We start from the raw sequence: 20,780 nt of genomic DNA, 5'->3' as shown, positions 1-20,780 counted from the left end.
TCTCGGTGGAATGAGTCTCTGGCTGAATGTACTCCTGTGCCCAACCAGTCCAGTATGTAGTGGATGGGAGACGTTGTCCAAGATGGCATGCTGCTGCAGGGATGGCACATCTACTCTTCTCCCACTGTTTGAACACATTTCCATCTCCCCATTTAGACTACTGCAGATAATGTGTCTATTTTTCCATGACTGGTCCCTGGATACATGACCTCAGGCATACATCCTGGTCATCAAAAGGTTACAGGATGGAGAATAAATGGTGTAACTGGCTATTAAAATCAAAGTCAGCAGAAAACTGAATAAATCCCTTGCATCCAAAAGGTCATCTTAATTTGGTATCTCTTCACTTATCAGCATGTTATTTTTGTTGCTTTATACATTATTAAAAATCTTGCATAGGCCAATTACCAAAGGATGAATTTCTTCTCAACGAAGCTGTTAATCAAGGTGTCGCACTGAAATTTAGGATTCCAAAAATAAATCCCTAGGCTTTGATTACTATCTTACCTTCTTGCTTTTATTTTCCTGCTCCCCATCCCACAAAGTACTCACTTGCACAACTAAATTTATCTTTTGTAATAGGTAATATTTATACATACATTATCAACACTTAACTTTATTGCATTTGTTGGCACAGTGATTTGCTCTACTGCTTTAATAGTACCAATACTGTATTCACGGGCAGTTAAGCTTTGTAAGCAGAATCCGCTTTTATGGTCCAATATAACTCCTAAAAGCATCTCAGCATCTCTCCAGCAGAATTAGTAAGTTTCCTGTCCTTGAACATTTAGCCTTCAGATTTATTTACAAAGATTTTCTGAGTTTCTCCTTTTGTACTGATTAGACAATCAGGGATCTTCATCACAAGGTTCCACTTTAAAACTGCGCAGCTTTTTTTCAGTGAACTATACCGTATACTTAAAGCGCACAACTATTTTTTCCTGCTTGTTACTCAATGACTGGTATTTGCTTTAGCTCTTAAAAGTTCCTTCTTAACCTTTATCCCTGTGAATCAAATATTGATTTCTAATTAGTGCCTTCACTTGCATTTAATCCAGTTCTGCTGACCTTTTGTACCTGCACTTCACACAGTTCTAAGGGATTTCACTTGTCCTTTTCGCTTGATAAAATCATGACATTTCTTTCAATTTAATTTTTTTCCTTACTCTTTCTGCTCTTGTTGTCACCATTGAGTCATCGTCGTTTGATATGATGAATAAGCAGGAATAGGGTACTAGGATGGCCAAAGATGGGAGGATAAAATGTAGGTTAGGGTACGTGTGTGTGTGTGATTGGGTGAAGGGATTTAGAATGTAAGTCTATTGCACACTCCGGAGCAGAAGGTGGCGGTAATGCACCATTAAACTGGGTGCCAACTGCCATAAAAGAAGAAGAAGAAGAAGAAGACGACGACGACTCATGGTGACCCTATGGAGAGTTGCCCTAAATGAGTTTCGATCCTCGCAAGGGCGGCTCATTGTTGATACCGTTGCGTTCATAGCTGTCCTATTGTGTCCATCCATCTGGTTGGCGGCTGTCCTCTCTTACGTTGTCCTTCCACCTTGCCAAGCATGATATCCTTTTCCAGGGAGCTGATTCTTCCCATGGTGTGCCCAAAGTACGAAAGGCGGAGTCTTGTCATTTGAGCCTCCACAGAAAGGCCTCGTTTGATCTCGTTGAGGAACGATTCATTTGCTCTGTGAGAGGTCCACAAGATATGTAGTATTTTTCTCCAGCACCACAGTACAAAAGCGTCAATATGATTCCTACCCTTTTTCTTTGCCGTCCAACTTCCGTATCCATATAATATCATTGAGAACAACATCACCTGCAGTGGTAAGCAGTCAAGATATCCAATGAAGAATCGGTCTTGGCAGAGCGACCATGAAGGATTTAGAAAAGATCCTCGGAAATAGGAATCCATCTCTACATACAAAGATTCGACTTCTTTGGTACTCTTCCCTGTTTTATTATCTTTCCAATTCCTCTTTTACCCCAAAGCATTGCTTCTTTCAGTATATTCTTGGAGTTGCTTTCCCTGAAGCCTTCCTGCATCCTGCTTTATTTTCTTCGGATTCATTCAACCTCCTCCTTATCCTATTCAATTGATTGGACCTACGTCCCTGGAGAGTTATCAAGAGAGGAAACTAAAGATTAGAGCTTTGGTGGAGGGCCATGGGACATGAAAGAAAAGAGACCTGAATAGCAGCAGGACATAACACCCATTTTAAGAACGCAAGCATTTTGTATAGCCACAAGCATCAAATTGGACTCCATTTTTTGGATTGTTCATGCTCCCATTAATACAGAGGTGAAACAGTCAGACTTTACAGGGAAGAGGCATTAATTAACAGAGAGAAAGCCAGAAGTTTTTATGGCAGGGTAGAGTGGGAGCACAGAGCCTCATGATTGTCATCTTATATTAGAAGATCCCTTTTGCAAGTGGGACTTTCAAGTGCTGAGTAATTCCCACGCCATCTAGTTTAAAGACTGGTTGCTTATTGCCTATCAAAAATAGAGTTGGGGATGTGTTTGAAATAACTAGAATAACCCTCCTGTGAATGTGGTAGATCAGGGAACTGTATCCCTGGTGATTATGACTGCAAGTGATATATCAAATTGTAGTGCTTCTCAGACCAGATGGATCAGTTGGACTCATTGAGGAGTATATCAGAAGCAAAGAGTATTATAGGCAGGAAGTTCAAGAAGGTGGTCATACCAAAGATTCAGTCGGAGAGAGAGATGGGTAAGCACTAGGAGGGAAAGATAGATGAGATCCCTTATGTCCACCTGAGAGAGAACACAGGCTTTTGGCTTATGTGGTTTATGTTATGTTTTGTAACTTCAAAACATTACATTAATTCAACTGAAGACGGAGTCCGGAAATATGGGTGTAACTTTAAGTTTACTTTAAGCAAGGCGTGATGATGTTTGTAATTTATGTATTTTACATATAACCCGTAATTAATTATTTAAATGAACAAGAATGCTTAATCAACCAAAATATGTATGATTACCCAAATATTATTGAAATATTAAATACACAACAGTTTACATCTGATTCACAGACAGCATTTTCGACATTGTTTTGCTCTTTCAATGCCCAAGTATCATCCTGGGCCTTTGTGCTCAAGTCTCAAGAGTTAAACAATCTTCAAATGCCATATCTTATCAACTACACAACAAGCTTAATCTTTATTTATTTATTTCTTTTGTCCATGCAATTCTACCAAAAGGAAGCTGGCCTTTGGTTACCTCTTAGCATTTAGCAGAGTGCTGGCAGAGAGGGGACTTCCAGATTTGTCAGCACATTCTGAGTACACCAGTGTGGGCAGAACTTGTGAACAGCGCAAGATGAAAACAAGTGCCAGTTAGCTTTATTTCTATTCACACCAAATGCAGCCCTAACAGCCAGAACAAACAGTTCCCACAAGCCTTTCATGCCCATCAAGGTTCTCAATCCCTCCTCCTTGCCATACATCCCTACTGAATTAGTACCTTCGTCTGGAATTCCACTGCAGAAGAGGTCGGCCTCCTTCACTGAGCTCATAGATTCTCAGAATTCATTCAGATTCCTTTAACTGGAGAAAATTAAAAGCAGAAGATAGGGCAACTGTGTGATTGCAATTACCAAACAAAATTACAAGTAATTCAGATTCGGGCAGCTCATCTAGGAGAAGGAAATCTCTGATCTCAAACTTCTGCTGCCTTGCACTCATGGGGAAGAATTGGGGTGTAAACCCCAAGGGAAAAGTCCGGAGCTGGAGTTCCTAAGGCAGTCCTACGTTGAGTTCAGTGCTGACTGACAACTCCTGTGATGCTGCTGTTGCCAAACTGCCGGTCCTTTGGATTCATCAACTGCGTGGAGATGGGAAGCCTGATGAATGGGCAACAGCTTGCTTTCCATATCGTACTACCCAGGCTTGCGTACCTAGACAGCTGGGATGCAAAATAAATGGTCGACCCTGACCAACAAAGAAAGCAATACAGAGTTACATTGTACAATTTACCTTGTTGTTACGTTGGAGTGACAGATAATAAACATTGGACATGATACCAGGAATTAGTGCTTTTCTCGTCCTCTAAATTACACCATAGCTTCCTTTACGTCCATCTGATAGAATAGACAGGAATTTAAATTAGCTGATATTATTTGTTGTGGGATGAAGCCAGCAGCAAAGGGATGAACAAAGGCTGGAGTTTGTGGGCATTTGTACCCAAGTTTCTATCCCATGTTTTCTGTTTTAATATTGGTTTTGTCAAAGAAGTACATAGCAAAGGTTTAACACCAAGAAAGACTGTGGTTTTGGGATGGATTGGGGTACTTGTCAATTGAAATGGAAACACAATCATCTCATTATTGTTTCTACGTACCGACCAATTACTCAGAATGGAATTCATGAAAAACCTCTATCTGCCAATGCAAGCAGAAATTGGACTCAGCACTCTAAATCCTGAGGAAAATATTTGTGCATTTCAGAGGTAAAAGCTTGAAAAAGAGAGGAGGATTGTGTTTTCAGTCTGGAGGTCGGTGACCTGTGGAGCTCTGCCGGGATCCATTGTGGGACCCCTGCTCTTTCAGATTCTCATAAATGATTTGGATGAGGAAGTGGAAGGGTTGGTTAGTAAGTTGCAGATGACTCAAAGATGGTGATGTTGTTGATAGTGTAGATAGATACAATAGGCCATTTGTAGGATGTAGAGCGGGCCAAGAAGTGGCAGATGGAGTTCAATCCAGGAAGGTGTGAGATGTTATACTTTGGAGTGTCAAACTTGAAGGCAGAATACAGGAGTAATGGCAGGATTCTTATCAGTGTGGAAAAACAGAGGGATCCTGGGGTCCACTGAGAGTATATTGACTGGTTGCATCATGGCCTGGTATGGAAACAGCAATGCCTTTGAATGGATAATCCTACAAAAAGTAGTGAATACAGTCCAGCCCATCAAAGGAAAAGCCCTCCCCACCATTGAGTACATTTACAAGGATGGCAGTCGCAGGAAAGCACCGTCGATTATCAAGGACCCCCACCATCCAGGCCATTCTTGCCGTTGCCATCAGGTAGGAGGTACAGGAGCCTTAAGTTCCACATCACCAGGTTCAAGAACAGTTATTACCCCTCAACCATCAGGCACCTGAACCAGAGTGGATAACTTCACTCACCCCATTACTGAACCGTTTCCACACCTAAGGACTCATTGTCACTGACTCTACATCGCATGTTCTCGGTGTTTATGACTTATTTACATATAGTTATTATTTTTCTTTTTGCACAATTTGTCTTTTGCATATTTTTGTCTGTCTTTGTTTCTGTGCAGCTTTTCATTGATCCTATTAGGTTTCTTTGTATTTTACTATCAATTCCTGCCAAAAAAGAAAAATAATCTTTGGGCAGTATATGGGGACATATACTGTATGCACTTTGATAATCAATGTTCTTTGAGCTTTGAACTTTTCCACCCAAGTTGACAGGGTGATTAAGAAGGTATGTGGAATGCTGGTATCATTAATTGGGACATTGCGTTCGAGACCCCCGAAGTAATATTGCAGTTCTATAAAACTCTGGTTAGACCACACTTGGAATATTGTGTTCAGTTCTGGTTTCATCATTACAGGAAGGATGTGGAAGCTTTAGAGAGGATGCAGAGGAGATTTACTAAGAAGTTGCCTCAGTTAGGGGGTAGGCCTTATGAGGAAGGTTAAGCAAGCTAGATCTTTTTTCTTTGGAGCAAAGAATAATGAGAGGTGACTTCATAGAGCTGTATAAGGTAAGAGGCATAGATAGAGAGGACAGCCAGTGGTTTTTTTCCCCAGGACAGAAATAGCTGATACAAGGGGGCATGATTTTAAGGTGATTGGAGGAAAGCTGGGGATGTTAGAGGTACGTCTTTTTACACAGAATTAGATACATTAGGGACATTTAGTAGTCTCAGATAGGCATACGGATCAAAGAAAAATTGAAGGCTATGTGGGACGGGAGTGTTAGATTGATCAGGAGTAGGTTCAAAGTTGTGTGTCAAAGAGCCTGTTCCATGCTCACAGACAAAACAAAAACAACCAAACGTTCTACTATATTTAAAAGAACTCTGCTAACTTTATAGAAAACCTGAGATACTGTTGCCATGCTCTTTGGTTCTTGTGATATTGCAACAACTAAGCTAGCAGCTCAATCCACTGGGGACCATTCATAAATTTAAACTTCTCTTCACAGGGTTATGATTCCCCTGTAACAAGCTGATTCAGATAGAAGGGAAATAGATAAAATAGAATGGAAAAGGTCACAACTTTATTCAGCAATGCAAACAGCGGACATAAATAGAAGGATCTATTTAAAGGAAGGTGTGTTAGCCATTGTGAGCGACTTCCTGGAGAACTGAAGTGCTCTGCCTGTATAAAAAAAGACATAGGAACTGTGGACTTCTGCACCCAATAACTAATGGAGTGATCTGACAAGATAATAATTTAAAATTATAGAAGAGGCCTAATTGGCCTTGGCGAGAACAAGAAATAGTCTTTCTTAATTATGTTCTATGTATATCCAGAATTATTAAATTTCAGAAACTTTGAGCAAAATCATGGTTAAAATAGATGCAAGGGGATGTACAATAATATTTTACATAAAACGTGTGCTTCATCGTCCTCAAGGCATTGTTTAATTTTTAATGAACTCCTGTAAATTGCAATGTATAATTTGAAAAATCATCAGACATGTGCAGCACAGCTTAAAACCCTATCACGTGGCGATTATACAGTAGCAATAAATTCCGTCCTGATGGAATATGTCAGCGAATAAAGGATAACAAGTAATATCTATATGTTGGGATGTATAAGCAATAGTGGGAAGTTTATGCAGAACTCTGGGCCTTGTGCAACTGCAACAAATTCAATTTCAACTTTTTTTTAATGTAGCAGAACAATTAATATTTGGACTTCCTGCTGCTGTGCTGTTGACACTTAGAATAAGACAGACATACGTACAGCATAGAAACAGTATTTTCAACATGTCGAGTCTACACTGACCATCAGCCACCTTATTTGCACTGACTCTACATTAATCCCATTTATTTGTTCTCCACACAGCTCATCAACTGCACCCAATTTCTCACCTACACATGATGGGCAATTGACTGTAGCCAATTAACAAAGCAAACTGCTTATCTTTGAGATGTGAAAGAAAACCAGGGCACCTAGGAAACTCATAAGGAGAACATGCAGACTCCACACAGACAGATTCTGTGGTCAGGATTTAACCCAAGTCTCAGTATCGTGAGGGATCAGCTCTACTTGCTGTGCCAGTGAGACACGATCTGCAAGAACATTTATTTATCTTCAGTTTCTCTGTCAGAGCCATTGATTTATTGTCTGTATAGTATTTGTGTTGCGCAGCCTCACTCCAGTTTAAGGTAATTCGTCACGTGGGATGGGTGGCGGTAGAAATAAATTAATACGGCATAGAAAAGGTTTGAGTAGGGAGCATATATTTTTTTGTTGACTGCTCATCACTGTTTGAATTTGATCCAATTCTGCTCGCCTCAGTCGTTTTTTGTTTTACATGAATTACGGAAGAGCTGTATGATTTTATTGTTGGTTTGTAATAAAGGATTGAATGTACTTTTCTGACTTGGAATTCAGTTAATTGGAAACTCATCATACATCCCTCGCTTGGCCTCTCAGCGACTTTTAGTTTGTTTTCAAGTAGTCTCTACAAACCTCTCTTCTCATTCAATCTCCCGCCGCTTTCATACTCCATCACCCCAATTATGCTAAAAACTGCAAAAATGACACTGCCTTACCAATCTATTTGCCTTCTGCTTTGCACTGATCTCTCAAGGCATTTAAAACAAGCATAAATCAACAGAAATGAATGCTGAGTATGATGTAAAATTATCCGTCTGCTCACTCTCACATGCTCAATGCTGTTGTACAAGTGCTCTGATCGACCTAGACTGGACCCGGATGATCGGTTCATTAAAAGGAATTGCTGCGAAGGTAATTCTAATTGCCAATGAAATTACCTGCTTAAATTGAGAGGACATAATCGACAGTCAATTCAAACAGACAAGTTATCATATTCATTTTTAGAAAGTGTGTAGCGATCTTTGTGTTATAGGAGATTAATTTACAGTCATACTTAATTTTATTTAATGTTGCTAAAATAATTTTTCTAATTAGGAGTTTGGAATTCAGTGCAAATGGCAACAGACTGGACTATGTTGTTAATGTACTTTTTGTATTCAATTAACTAAACTTAAACATGGTTGTGTTTTATATACTTTGAGGAAGCTTGATCACATGAAGTATTATAAGTATCATTTATTCAGCAACAAAGCTTTGTACACAAATAGCTCCACTGATTCTAACTGTTATTCAGTCATTAAGTGTTTATTTCCATCTTTGGCATCTCGTTGCACAGCAACTCCTCCAGATTTGCTAGATTAGTTTTGATAAGAACAAACCATTTGAAAAATCACACCAATTACTATGAAAACCATTAAGAAAACTCTACAATAGACAAGTAGACTCATCCGTGTAATCATTTATAATCTGCTGCTTGTTTTCCTCTTTCTAAACCAAGTTCTATTGTGTAACAACAGATATGAAAAAATACTCAACATTGAACTGTTCTTTGATAGGTAAATCCTTCAGCAAATTCAAGTTTATTGTCATAGATACATAGATTAGATTATTAGATTATGATTAGATTATGAGAACACACAGTCCTCTTTTATTGTCATTTAGTAATGCATGCATTAAGAAATGGTACAATGTTCCTCCAATATGATGTCACAGAAACATAAGACAAATCAAGACTAAAAAACTGACAAAAACCACATAATTATAACATATAGTTACAACAGTGCAAAGCAATACCGTAATTTGATAAAGAACAGACCATGGGCACGGTAAGTCTCTCGAAAGTCCCATCATCTCACGCAGATGGTAGAAGGAAGAAAAACTCTCCCTGCCATGAACCTCCAGCGCCGCAAACTTGCCGATGCAGCACCCTGGAAGCACCCGACCACAGCCGACTCGAGTCCATCTGAAAACTTCGACCCTCTGACCAGCTCTCCGACACCGAGCACCATTTCTGCCGAGCGCTTCGACCCCAGCCCCGGCAACAGGCAATAGGCAAAGCCGAGGATTTGGGGCCTTTCCCTCCAGAGATTCTCGATCGCACAGTAGCAGCGGCAGTGAAGCGGGCATTTCAGAAGTTTCTCGAGATGTTCCTCTGTGCTTCTCATGTCTGTCTCCATCAAATCAGGATTGTGCTCGGTACCTACTTACAAATACGGTATCGTTTCGGAGCGGCCGCGTGTGCTGCATCATGCTCCCATCTTCTCCTCCCCTCCTTTTTAAAAGTATTTAAAAGTCACAAAAATTAGCTTTATATATCAGTGAAGGGATATAATGAGGGACTGAACCTTCCTGGAATGTATTCAAGAGGAAAATGAAACTGTAGAATCAGGTTTAATATCACTGACATATATCGTGAAATGTGTTGTCTTTGCAGCAGCAGTACAATGCAATACATGATAACAAAGATTTTTAAAAATGTGAATTACAGTAAGTATATATATATAAAATGTTGTCAAAATGGTTATTGTGATGCATCTAGTGCAGCAGTGTAGTGGGGAGTACTTGTCTTTCTCAGTTTCGGCTCCCACTGCTGCCTAGCAGTGTCATAAAAAGGAGGGCTAAATGTGTAAGTTTCTCCCTGCCAGTACACAGCCTCTCCAACAGCAGGCCTCAAGTAGTGCCTCCTTCCTGGTGACACACGGAAACTGGACTCCTTCCAGACCCAGGCTGAACTACAGCGTATGGGGAAGAGGTCTGGTTCCTGCACATGTGGCACACAGGCCCACCGGTGTGTGGACACGTCCTGGGGCTCGTGAAACCAGATCCCCAGCTACGGGTAAATAGCCCCACTGCCTTGTGGGCAGCCTCAGGAGAGATGAAGGCTACAGGAGTAAACCCAGACAGTAAATCTGGAGTGGAGCCCCTAAAGGCGGCTGGACGTCACTGAACATCCTTCCGGTGGCTCCTGCAGCCAAGCTGGTGCCAAATGTATTGCTTCATGAGCTTTTTTTTTTTGACTACACAAGTGAGGCCAAGAGGGGGATCTTGACTGGGCATCTTAGGATCTCCATACCTTCCACCCAGGCTTGCGATGATGATCATCATCACTCATTGTCCTCCAGGACAGACGGATGCCAACCAACCACATATACTAAATAGATAAATTAAATAAGTAGTGCAAAAATAGAAATAAAACGGTGGTGATGTAGTGTTCATGGCTTCAATGGTCATTCAGAAAATTGGATGGCAGAGGTTGTGAAGCTGTTCCTGAATTGTTGAATGTGTGACTTCTGACCTCTGTACCTCCTGATGGTGGCAATGAGAACAAGACATGACCTTTGGTGGTGGGAGTCCTTAATGAACGTTGCCTTTTTGAGGCACCGCTCCTTGAAGACGTCCTAGATACTACGGAGGCTAGTGCCCATGACGGAGCTGACTAAGTTTACAACTCTGCAGCTTATTTCGATCCTGTGCAGTAGCCACCGCCCCCCATACCAGATGGTGATGCAGCCCGTTAGAATGCCCTCCACAGTACTTCACCAGGTTGCCAAAGTTTCAGACAATTTTAAGCAACCATTTGCTCAGAATGCCTTCATTGTATTTGGTCACTGTATTAATTCTACATGAAGGTCAATACTCTTCCCTCCAGTCCAACTGTATGGCAAACCCAGTCCTTTGATCTTACATTGTCTATCCATCAGTATAGATTGTTTCATTGACAGACTGAATAATTTAAATGAACATCAGGCTTGCTTGTGTGTTGCTTTCACTAAGGAAAACTATCATGTTGATTCCAGTAAACAAGTTATTTAACCCTTTGAAACACATCATAGACAAAGAATGAGAATACTTTTAAGAAGAAAGCTTTCCAGAGTGAACACTTTCCGAGACAAATGAATAATTCCCAAACACTCCCTGCATCCATTTATTCTTTAAGTATACTTCCAAGTTTTTACAAGAGTCCAAAAATGTGACTTGGATAGCCACTCAGTTTTACTTCCTTACTAATTTGGTTAAATAACTTCTGTGGGGTTAACCATGAGAAAAAAAAAAGACAATTCTTAATATGGCAAAAGTCTTTGGGTTCAAGACACAGACATGTCTAACAAGGTGAAAAAGATACCTGCTTCTTGGTTTATACGCCCATATAAAATCTGCATCTTGTGCAAAAAAGAATTTATTTTCCCTAAAATGCTACCGATGAAACGGGGAGAACAGTCTTTAAGATGTTGACATATTTTAATCTTTAAATGGATATTTACAGCACTTAATGTCAACTACACAAGTTAACCACATTGACTAATAACTACCTTAAGTCTCAGTTTTCATTTTCAAATCTCACTGTTTGCAAAACTTCTAACACCATCACTGATGAAATTCCTAAAAATATGAACGAGTGCCACCTTTTTATCTGCTCAGTTCCAGTTGCCAGGAGCCTGTCAATTTCCTCTTGCATATACTTCATATTTTGAAACTTGAAACATTAAGCTAATTCAAAGGAAGCCACGGGAGTCCAAAATGTGAGTCTAACTTTGTGTTTACTTTAAACGAGACGTGCATGTATCACGTAGTAGCATCAGACATATGCAATTCACATATTTATACATATAATCTGTAATATAGAAACATAGAAACATAGAAAATAGGTGCAGGAGTAGGCCATTCGGCCCTTCGAGCCTGCACCACCATTTATTATGATCATGGCTGATCCTCCAACTCAGAACCCCGCCCCAGCCTTCCCTCCATACCCCCTGACCCCCGTAGCCACAAGGGCCATATCTAACTCCCTCTTAAATATAGCCAATGAACCGGCCTCAACTGTTTCCTGTGGCAGAGAATTCCACAGATTCACCACTCTCTGTGTGAAGAAGTTTTTCCTAATCTCGGTCCTAAAAGGCTTCCCCTCTATCCTCAAACTGTGGCCCCTCGTTCTGGACTTCCCCAACATCGGGAACAATCTTCCTGCATCTAGCCTGTCCAATCCCTTTAGGATCTTATACGTTTCAATCAGATCCCCCCTCAATCTTCTAAATTCCAATGAGTACAAGCCCAGTTCATCCAGTCTTTCTTCATATGAAAGTCCTGCCATCCCAGGAATCAATCTGGTGAACCTTCTTTGTACTCCCTCTATGGCAAGGATGTCTTTCCTCAGATTAGGGGACCAAAACTGCACACAATACTCCAGGTGTGGTCTCACCAAGGCCTTGTACAACTGCAGTAGTAGTACCTCACTGCTCCTGTACTCCGCAAATGAATTATTTAAATGAACAAGAATGCTTAATTAAACAATATATATATACAAGATTACTCAAATATTACTGAAATATTAAATACACAACAATACTATGTTCATCTACTGCATCTTGCCCAATACCATGTACTTACCTCCCACACTGTCATGGTCTGGTCCTTGAAGTCCGCATTCCGGTTCACGGTCCGATCCATAGACCCTTGCTCCAGGTTTTCCTGTCTACCCTGTTTCTGTTCCTGTTGAGCACTAATTGAGGCAGCTGGGGCTGGCTGCATAAATACCTCCAGAGACCAGGGCATGGGTACTGGATTGTTCTTGTCCTTACTCCTTGTATCCCTTTCCCTGCCTTCTGTTTCCTCACCTGAAGCCCTGCCTTGTCTTGCCGGTAACTCTCTCCTTGCCGAAGTTCTTGTCTCACCTTGCATTGCCTGAAGCCTTGCCTTGTCTTGCTGGTAACTCTCGCCTCGTCTCGCCTGCAGTCTTGTCCTGGAGCCATCCTGTATCTAGCTCCCTTCCTGTACCTTGCCTCCACCGGGTAAGTCAGGCTGTCTTGCCGTTACCTGCGGTTGGTTCTGTCCCTTCCTGTCCCTTGCCTCTTTCGGGTAAGCCAGGCCGTCTTGCCGTTACCCGCAGTTGGTTCTGTCCCTTCCTGTCCCTTGCCTCCATTGGGTGGAGTACCATGCCCTGCCCAAGTGATCCGTGCCCTGCCTAGGAGTACCGCGCCCTGCCTAGGAGGAGCTTCAAGACCCCAAGCCTCGAGCCTCGCCCTAATCCAAGCTTCAAGACCCCAAGCCTCACCTCGAGTCTCTGGTCTCCAGCCTTGCCTCGAGTCTCTGGTCTCCAGCCTTGCCTCAAGTCTCTGGTCTCCAGCCTTGCCTCAAGTCTCTGGTCTCCAGCCTCGCCTCAAGTCTCTGGTCTCCAGTCTCACCTCAAGTCTGAAGACTCCAGCCTCGTCCTGCCTGCCAGCCTAGTCACATCCTTGCCTAGTTCTGGGGTCCGAGCCAGAGGCAAGACCTAGGTTCTGGGTCCTTGTCCAGTCTCTGGCTCGGAGTCCAAGGCCAGGCTTCTAGCTCTCTTGTCCAGTCCTGTTCTGGGTTCCCAATTTTCATGTTCATGTCCTAGCCCTCTCCCTGTATCCTAGTCCTGTCCCTAGTACTTCAGTGTCTGTGCCTTGCACTTGGGTCTGTTCCCAGCCACCACCTTATGACACACACTGTACCTTTAAAACCAACTTCAAATCCTTCCTCCTAAGTTCAGATCTTTAGACTGAGTTTTTAACTGCCCTGTAATTTCTTATCAATGCGTTCTCATTCAGAAGTCTTTAGGACATTTCCATTGTTAAAATTGCCCCAAGCAATAGGCTAGTTTTGCCTACACTGTTGCCAGAAAAAACATGTACCGAGGCGTTCAGCGGCATTTCCTGCACATACATTCAGATTAATGATACCTGCACTTCTCCTTTGAGCCATACGGATAGTTATTTACCTGTTTCAAGGTAAAATTGATCACGTCTGTACCTCTTCATGATCAGAAGAAGAATCCCATAAACTGAGTGTAGCCATCTGTTCATTAATTGATTTTATTTTAAATTTTTTGTGGGGTGTGTTGAATGCCCTTGTACTCCTTTCCATTTTGGTTGTAAAACACCCTGGTTTTCTTGACTGCGTAACTCTAGAGAAGACATTCTCAAGTCCCACCAAACTCATGAGATTGAGCTGGCTCGATCTCACCCCAAATCCCAGTTTGTGTGGATGCTGTGTAATTTGCTACCCTGTTACAAATCAGTGCCACAAAATAACAGACAGCACACTGTATATGATTAAAGGAATTATATTTAAGATTCTTAAGTTAACTAAAGGGTTAGTAAAGAATAACAAAAAGAAAAGAGCCCATTCTTATTAAACAGTCAAATGTGCACAGGTTGGAGCTCATCTTGAACTTCTCTGTCACTCATGCGCTGGGCCCTCAGTCAGCGTGAACGCCCACACCACCGTCCGAACGTCGCTTGCAGTCCATCTCGAACAAACGGGTCTGCCACCGGATCGTGTGCTGCGACCGGTTCTCCCCAGCATCTTCATCTCCCGCCGAACAAAAGCCCCAAGCCCAACCTTATTGTCCCTCACCAAGAAAACCTCCCGCTAATTGGATGGCACACGTTCCACAACATCCCTTATCTTCAACAATAACCCAAACAAGCTGAAAACAGAACAGACTGCTCTCACAGAGCTGCCAAAGTGAAATACATACAGCATAACAGTAAAAATATGAACCAGGGCATTACAACTGAGTAATTAATGTGGGCTAGAATATGATGGGTGAAATATTTTTCAGAAAATCCCATCACTATTAACTCATTATACTGCCTACCAAGCCTTTTGTGTTACCTATTTAATGAAGAGTAAGTTTGCCCAATCATCTGCCAATATAATTATAACCCCTCCATGATATAAGCTAAACAGCACTGAAGCAGCTCAAAGTCTGCTTGAGGAATAATTACCAGATGAGCATTATGACTCTTGCCCAGATTAGGAGGGAGAATGAAACAAACAAATGATCATTTAAGTGTTGTACTACAATAAGATCTGGGGGTCCTACTGAATGAACTGCAAAGAGATTGCATGCAGGTCCAGCTTATTAAAGGAATGTTGGGCTTTATTGTGAAGGGGCTGGTGCATAAAAATAGAGAAGTTTTGATGTAATTTGTGCAATTTAATTGGAGGCAGACTGCACCTGGAGCACTCTAAATAGTTCCGATGGCTACCTTTAAGGAAAAGTATTCTTGCACTGGTGGCGTAGTGGCATCAGCGTCGGACCTCGGGACAAAAGGTCCTGAGTTCGAATCCAGCCGGCTCCCCTGCACGCTTTCCATCTGTGCTGGGTTACGAGCTGGCGATCTCTTTGGAAACTCACCCGGCAGAAGGCAATGGCAAAGCACTGCTGTAAATTGCCTGGTGCGCAATTCCCCACTACGTCAGAGAGGCATGGAGGGAAATTGCCCGCTAACTGGAGAAACTCCGGATGCGACGTACCTTTCCTTTTTATTCTTGCACTGACGTTTGATTTTTAGAATGAAGAGGTGAATAAATGTTCTGAAGTTGAATAGGAACCATGTTGATTGGAATTTAAAGAATTAAAGGTGATTTTATTGAAACATATTAGATTCCAAGGGGTATTAAGAGATTGGATGCTGCAAGAACATTTCCTCTGCTAAGGGTATCTCGAACTCGGGATATTGTTCCTGAATAAGGTATTTAAAATCAGAATCAGAATCGGGTTTATTATCACCAGCATGTGTCGTGAAATTTGTTAGCTTAGCAGCAGCAGTTCAATACAATATGTAATATAGAAGAAAAAAATAATAAATAAATAAATAAACCAATTACAATATATGTATATTGAATAGATTAAAAAATCATACAAAACAGAAATAATATATGTTTAAAAAGTGAGTTAGTGTTCACGGGTTCAATGTCCATTTAGGATGAGGAAGATTTTCCTCCTTTATAAGGCCGTGCTTCTTTCCATACACCAAAGAGCTATAAGAATATAATCAAGGAATGACAAGGAAGTTCAAGGACATGGGGAGAGAGCAGGAAAGTAGTGTAGAGGCCAAGACTGGGTCAGCCATGATTTTACTGAATGATGAATTTGGCTTGACCAGTTATGTCCATTACAGCTTGACGTGTGGCCAAGACCTGTAGCCTTGTCCACTTTGGTATAAGTTCATGGGGAAGTGTTAGCAAAGTAACACTGTGAGTAATTACATCGCTTCCTGTGTGTGGGACATGCTGCAAAAGCAGGCTATTGTGGATAGAGGAGTGAATGAGTTCAATGTTGGGTATCGAGAAAATGAATAGTTCTGTATTGTGCTTGTCTTTGAGTCTCAGTGCACGTGCAGCAGAGAAACAGACTCTTTGACCTGTCACATCGATGCCGACCTTTGTACAATCTGCACTAATCTGGTTTACCCATATTAAACAAATAATTTACGTAACAATTACAGTACTGTGCAAAAGTCCTTGGCACATATATATAGCGAGGGAGCCTAAAACTTTGCACAGTATTACAGTAATTTTATGTGTTGCACTGTACGGCTGCCGCAAAAAAATTCGTGAGTGATGATAAACCTGATTCCGATATGGGTCTCGATTGTAAACTGATAGAGGAAAGGGGGCAAGGAGAGGGGAATCACGGCTGGGAAAAGGGGAAAGGAGAGAAGAGGGAATGGGGAGCACCAGAGAGACATTCTGTGATGATAAATAAACACACTGTTTGGAATGAAATGGTGTCTCAGGGCTGGGTGTGTCTGCACTTGCACCACCTAATGCCCCGGCACCCTTTCTCTGCCACCTGTCCACACCTCACCTGCATTGCTCCACTCTCACCACGCCCTACATCCTTTGCTCCTGCCAGATTTACAAACTCACTCTCCGCTCCCAGTTGACAAGTACAGTACTGTGCAAAAGTCTTAGGCACCCTGACTAATATATATATATATGTGTGTGTGTGTGTGTGTGCCTAAGAATGTACTCTAAATAAATAAATATTAGGGCTTTATCGTCCTGTGCTTTGCTTATTTAAAGTTCTCTGTCTAAATGGCTTTTGCACCTAGTAATTGTGTGCAATACCACCACCTGCTCAAGCAAGCATTCTAGAGTGCATCTGTAGCACACTCCATCCCAATACTCACATGTCTTGCAGAGAGTCTGTAAGAAATCATGTCCTATAAACAGTATCCATGCTCAATGTGCATGTTTGCAGTGCATTGATATCTTAAGATCCACAAAGCTGCCTGTCCAGGTAGACTTATTGTTTCTGCTTGGCCCTGGCCCACCAAACTTATATCCGCATTCCTCGATTCTGTTTTATCCCCCTGGTTTGGTCCCTTCCTACCTACATCTGTTATACTTTACACCCTCTTGACCTTTTCAATGACTTCAATTCCCCTGGCTCCAATCATCTTATTTTCATCTGGGACGTCCTGTCCCTATAGACCTCCATCCCCCATCGGGAGGGTCTTAAAGCTGTCTGCTTCTTTCTAGACAACAGACCCAACTTGTTCCCCTCCACCACCACTCTCCTCTAGTCCTCGCTCTCAATAATTTCTCCTTCAGCTCCTCCCACTTCCATCAAACCAAAGTTGTAACCATGGGCACTTGCATGGGTCCCGGCCATGCCTGCCTTTTTGTTGGCTACATGGAACAGTATATGTTCTGAGCCTACACTGGTATCACTCCCCAACTTTTCCTGCGCTACACTGATGACTGCATTGGTGCTGCTTCCTGCATCCATGCTGAGCTCATCAACTTTGCCTCCAACTTCCAGCCTGCCCTCCAATTTACCTGGTCCATTTCTGACACCTCCCTCCCCTTTCTTGATGTCTCTATCTCTAGTTCTGGAAATACTTTATCTACTAATATCTTTCATAAACCCACTGATTCTCATAGCTACCTGGACTATACCTCTTCCCACCCTGTCACTTGTAAAAATGCCATCCCCTTCTCTCAATTCCTCCACCTCCGTTGCATCTACACTCAAGATAAGGCTAGTCATTCCAGAACTAATGAGATGTCTTCCTTCAAAGAAAGAGATTTTTCTTTCTCCACAATCAATACTGTCCTCGCCCACAACTCTTCCATTTCACACATGTCTACTCTCACCCCATCCTCTCGCTACCCCCATCAGGGATAGGGTTCCTCTTGTCCTTACCTACCACCCCACTAGCCTCCAAGTCCAGCACATAATTCTCCATAACTCCCGCCATCTCCAACAGGATCCCACCACCAAGCACATCTTTCCCGACCCCCCACTTTCCACTCCCTACATGTCTCTCTTGTCCAATTATCCCTCCACACTGATTTCCCTCCTGCTACTTACCCTTGCAAGCTGAACAAGTGTCACACTTGCCCCTACACCTCTTCCCACACTACCATTCACGGCCCCAAACAGTCCTTCCAGTTGATGCGACACTTTACCTGTAAGTCTGTTGGGGTCATATACTGTACCCGGTGCTCCTGGTGTGGCCTCCTGTATATCGGTGAGACCCAACGTAGATTGGCAACCACTTCACTGGGCACCTATGTTCCATCCACCAGCTACTTCAATTCTACTTCTCATTCCCATTCTGACATGTCAGTCCATGGTCTCCTCTACTGCCATGATGAGGCCACACTCAGGTTGGAGGAGAAACACCTTATATTCCGTATGGGTAACCTGCAACATAATGACATTAACATCGATTTATTGAACTTCTGGTAATTGTCCCTACCCCTTCACCATTTCCCTCACTCACCTTATCTCCTTACCTGCCCATCACCTCCTTCTAGTGCTCCTCCCCATTCCCTTTCTTCAATGGTCTTCTACCCTCTCCTATCAGATTCCCCTTTCTGCAGCCTTTTATCTCTTTCACCTATCTTTACTTCACCCCCACCCCTCCCAGTTTCACCTCTCACCTACCACCTTGTACTTCTTCCTCCTCTCCCCCCTCCTTCTTGCTCTGACATCTCATCTTTCTTTTCCAGTCCTGATGAAGGGTCTCGGCCTGAAACGTCGACCGTTCACTCTTTTCCATAGATGCTGCCTGGCCTACTGAGTTCCTCCAGCATTTTGAGTGTGTTTCATAGATTTAACTGTTGTCTGCAGTCTCCTACGACTTGCAATCAGTTACTCTATTCAGACAACAGCAGATTGTACACTCAATGGACATTTTGTTCGGTACAGGAGTGGAATCCATTGTGGTCTTCTGCTGCTGTAGCCCATCCACTTCAAGTTTCAACACGTTGCAGGATCGGAGATGCTTTCCTGCACACCATTGTTGCAACATGTGGTTATCTGCGTTACTGTTGCCTTCCTGTCAGCTTGAACCAGTCCAGCCATTCTCCTCTGACCTCTCTCATTAACAGGACATTTGCGCCCACAGAGCTGCCGCTCACTGGATGTCTTAATTTTGTTTCTCTGTCAGCTCTAGAGAAGGGGTCCCCAACCTGCAGCCCATGGACCCCTTCCTTAATGGTATTGGTCCGTGACACTAAAAAAAAGGTTGGGAACCCTTGCTCTAGAGACCATTCCGTGTGAAAATCCCAGGAGATCAGTGGTTTCTGAGATACTCAAACCACTCCATCTGGCATCCAGATGTGCCTAATAATGCTGTGTATAGGCTACAATGAATCAAGAGCAAGGTCTTGGCTAGTTATTAAAGGGACCATTTTCCACTCATCGTAAGCCCTTCACACAATGATATTAGTTTGATTCATGTACGCTGCTGGATTCTCTAATGATGCCCACCTGTATGATTGCTGAGTCTCTATCTCCTGCCCAGTACTCTATCAATTGCAACAACAAGATAACATTTTTACTACAGCATTCAATGTAATTGTACAACTCCAGCTCTGTTGTAATAGGGGCATCATTCATCATCCAAGTCATGATCAAGGGTAAGATTCTTTCTAATTGGTGGCAGGTAAGACCAAATAATCAAATTAGTGGATAATGAGTGTAATTTTACCAACTCAGCCAAAACAGTTGGAGCCCTATAAATCTGCAGACAATACTTACATATCTCAGTCATTGCTCAGTGCTGGACTTCTTCCCTCAATCTCAGGACTCTGCAGAGAGTGGTGCGGACAGCCCAGCGCATCTGTGGATGTGAACTTCCCACTATCTAAAACATAAGGCCATAAGACAAAGGAGCAGAAGTCGGCCATTTGGCTCATTGAGTCTGCTCCGCCATTTTATCATGAGCTGATCCATTCTCCCATTTAGTCCCACTCCCCCGCCTTCTTACCATAACCTTTGATGCCCTGGCTACTCAGATACCTATCAATCTCTGCCTTAAATACACTCAATGACTTGGTCTCCACTGCCGCCCGTGGCAACGAATTCCATAGATTCACCACCCTCTGGCTAAAAAAATTTCTTCGCATTTCTGTTCTGAAAGGGCACCCTTCAATCCTTAAGTCACGCGCTATCATACTAGACTCCCCAGTCATGGGAAACAACTTTGCCACATCCACTCTGTCCATGCCTTTTAACATTCGAAATGTTTCTATGAGGTCTCCCGTCATTCTTCTAAACTCCAAGGAATACAGTCCAAGAGCGGACAAACGTTCCTCAGATGTTAACCCTCTCATTCCCGGAATCATTCTAGTGAATCTTCTCTGTACCCTCTCCAACGTCAGCACATCTTTTCTTAAATAAGGAGACCAAAACTGCCCACAGTACTCCAAGTGAGGTCTCACCAACGCCTTATAGAACCTCAACATCACATCCCTGCTCTTATACTCTATTCCTCTAGAAATGAATGCCAACATTGCATTCGCCTTCTTCACCACCAACTCAACCTGGAGGTTAACCTTAAGGGTATCCTGTATGAGGACTCCCAAGTCCCATTGCATCTCAGAACTTTGAGTTCTTTCCCCATTTAAATAATAGTCTGCCCATTTATTTCTTCTAATA

This window comes from Mobula hypostoma, chromosome 27, assembly GCF_963921235.1.
Source record: "Mobula hypostoma chromosome 27, sMobHyp1.1, whole genome shotgun sequence".
Lineage (NCBI taxonomy): Eukaryota > Metazoa > Chordata > Chondrichthyes > Myliobatiformes > Myliobatidae > Mobula > Mobula hypostoma.
Note: the sequence above shows the minus strand (reverse complement) of the source record.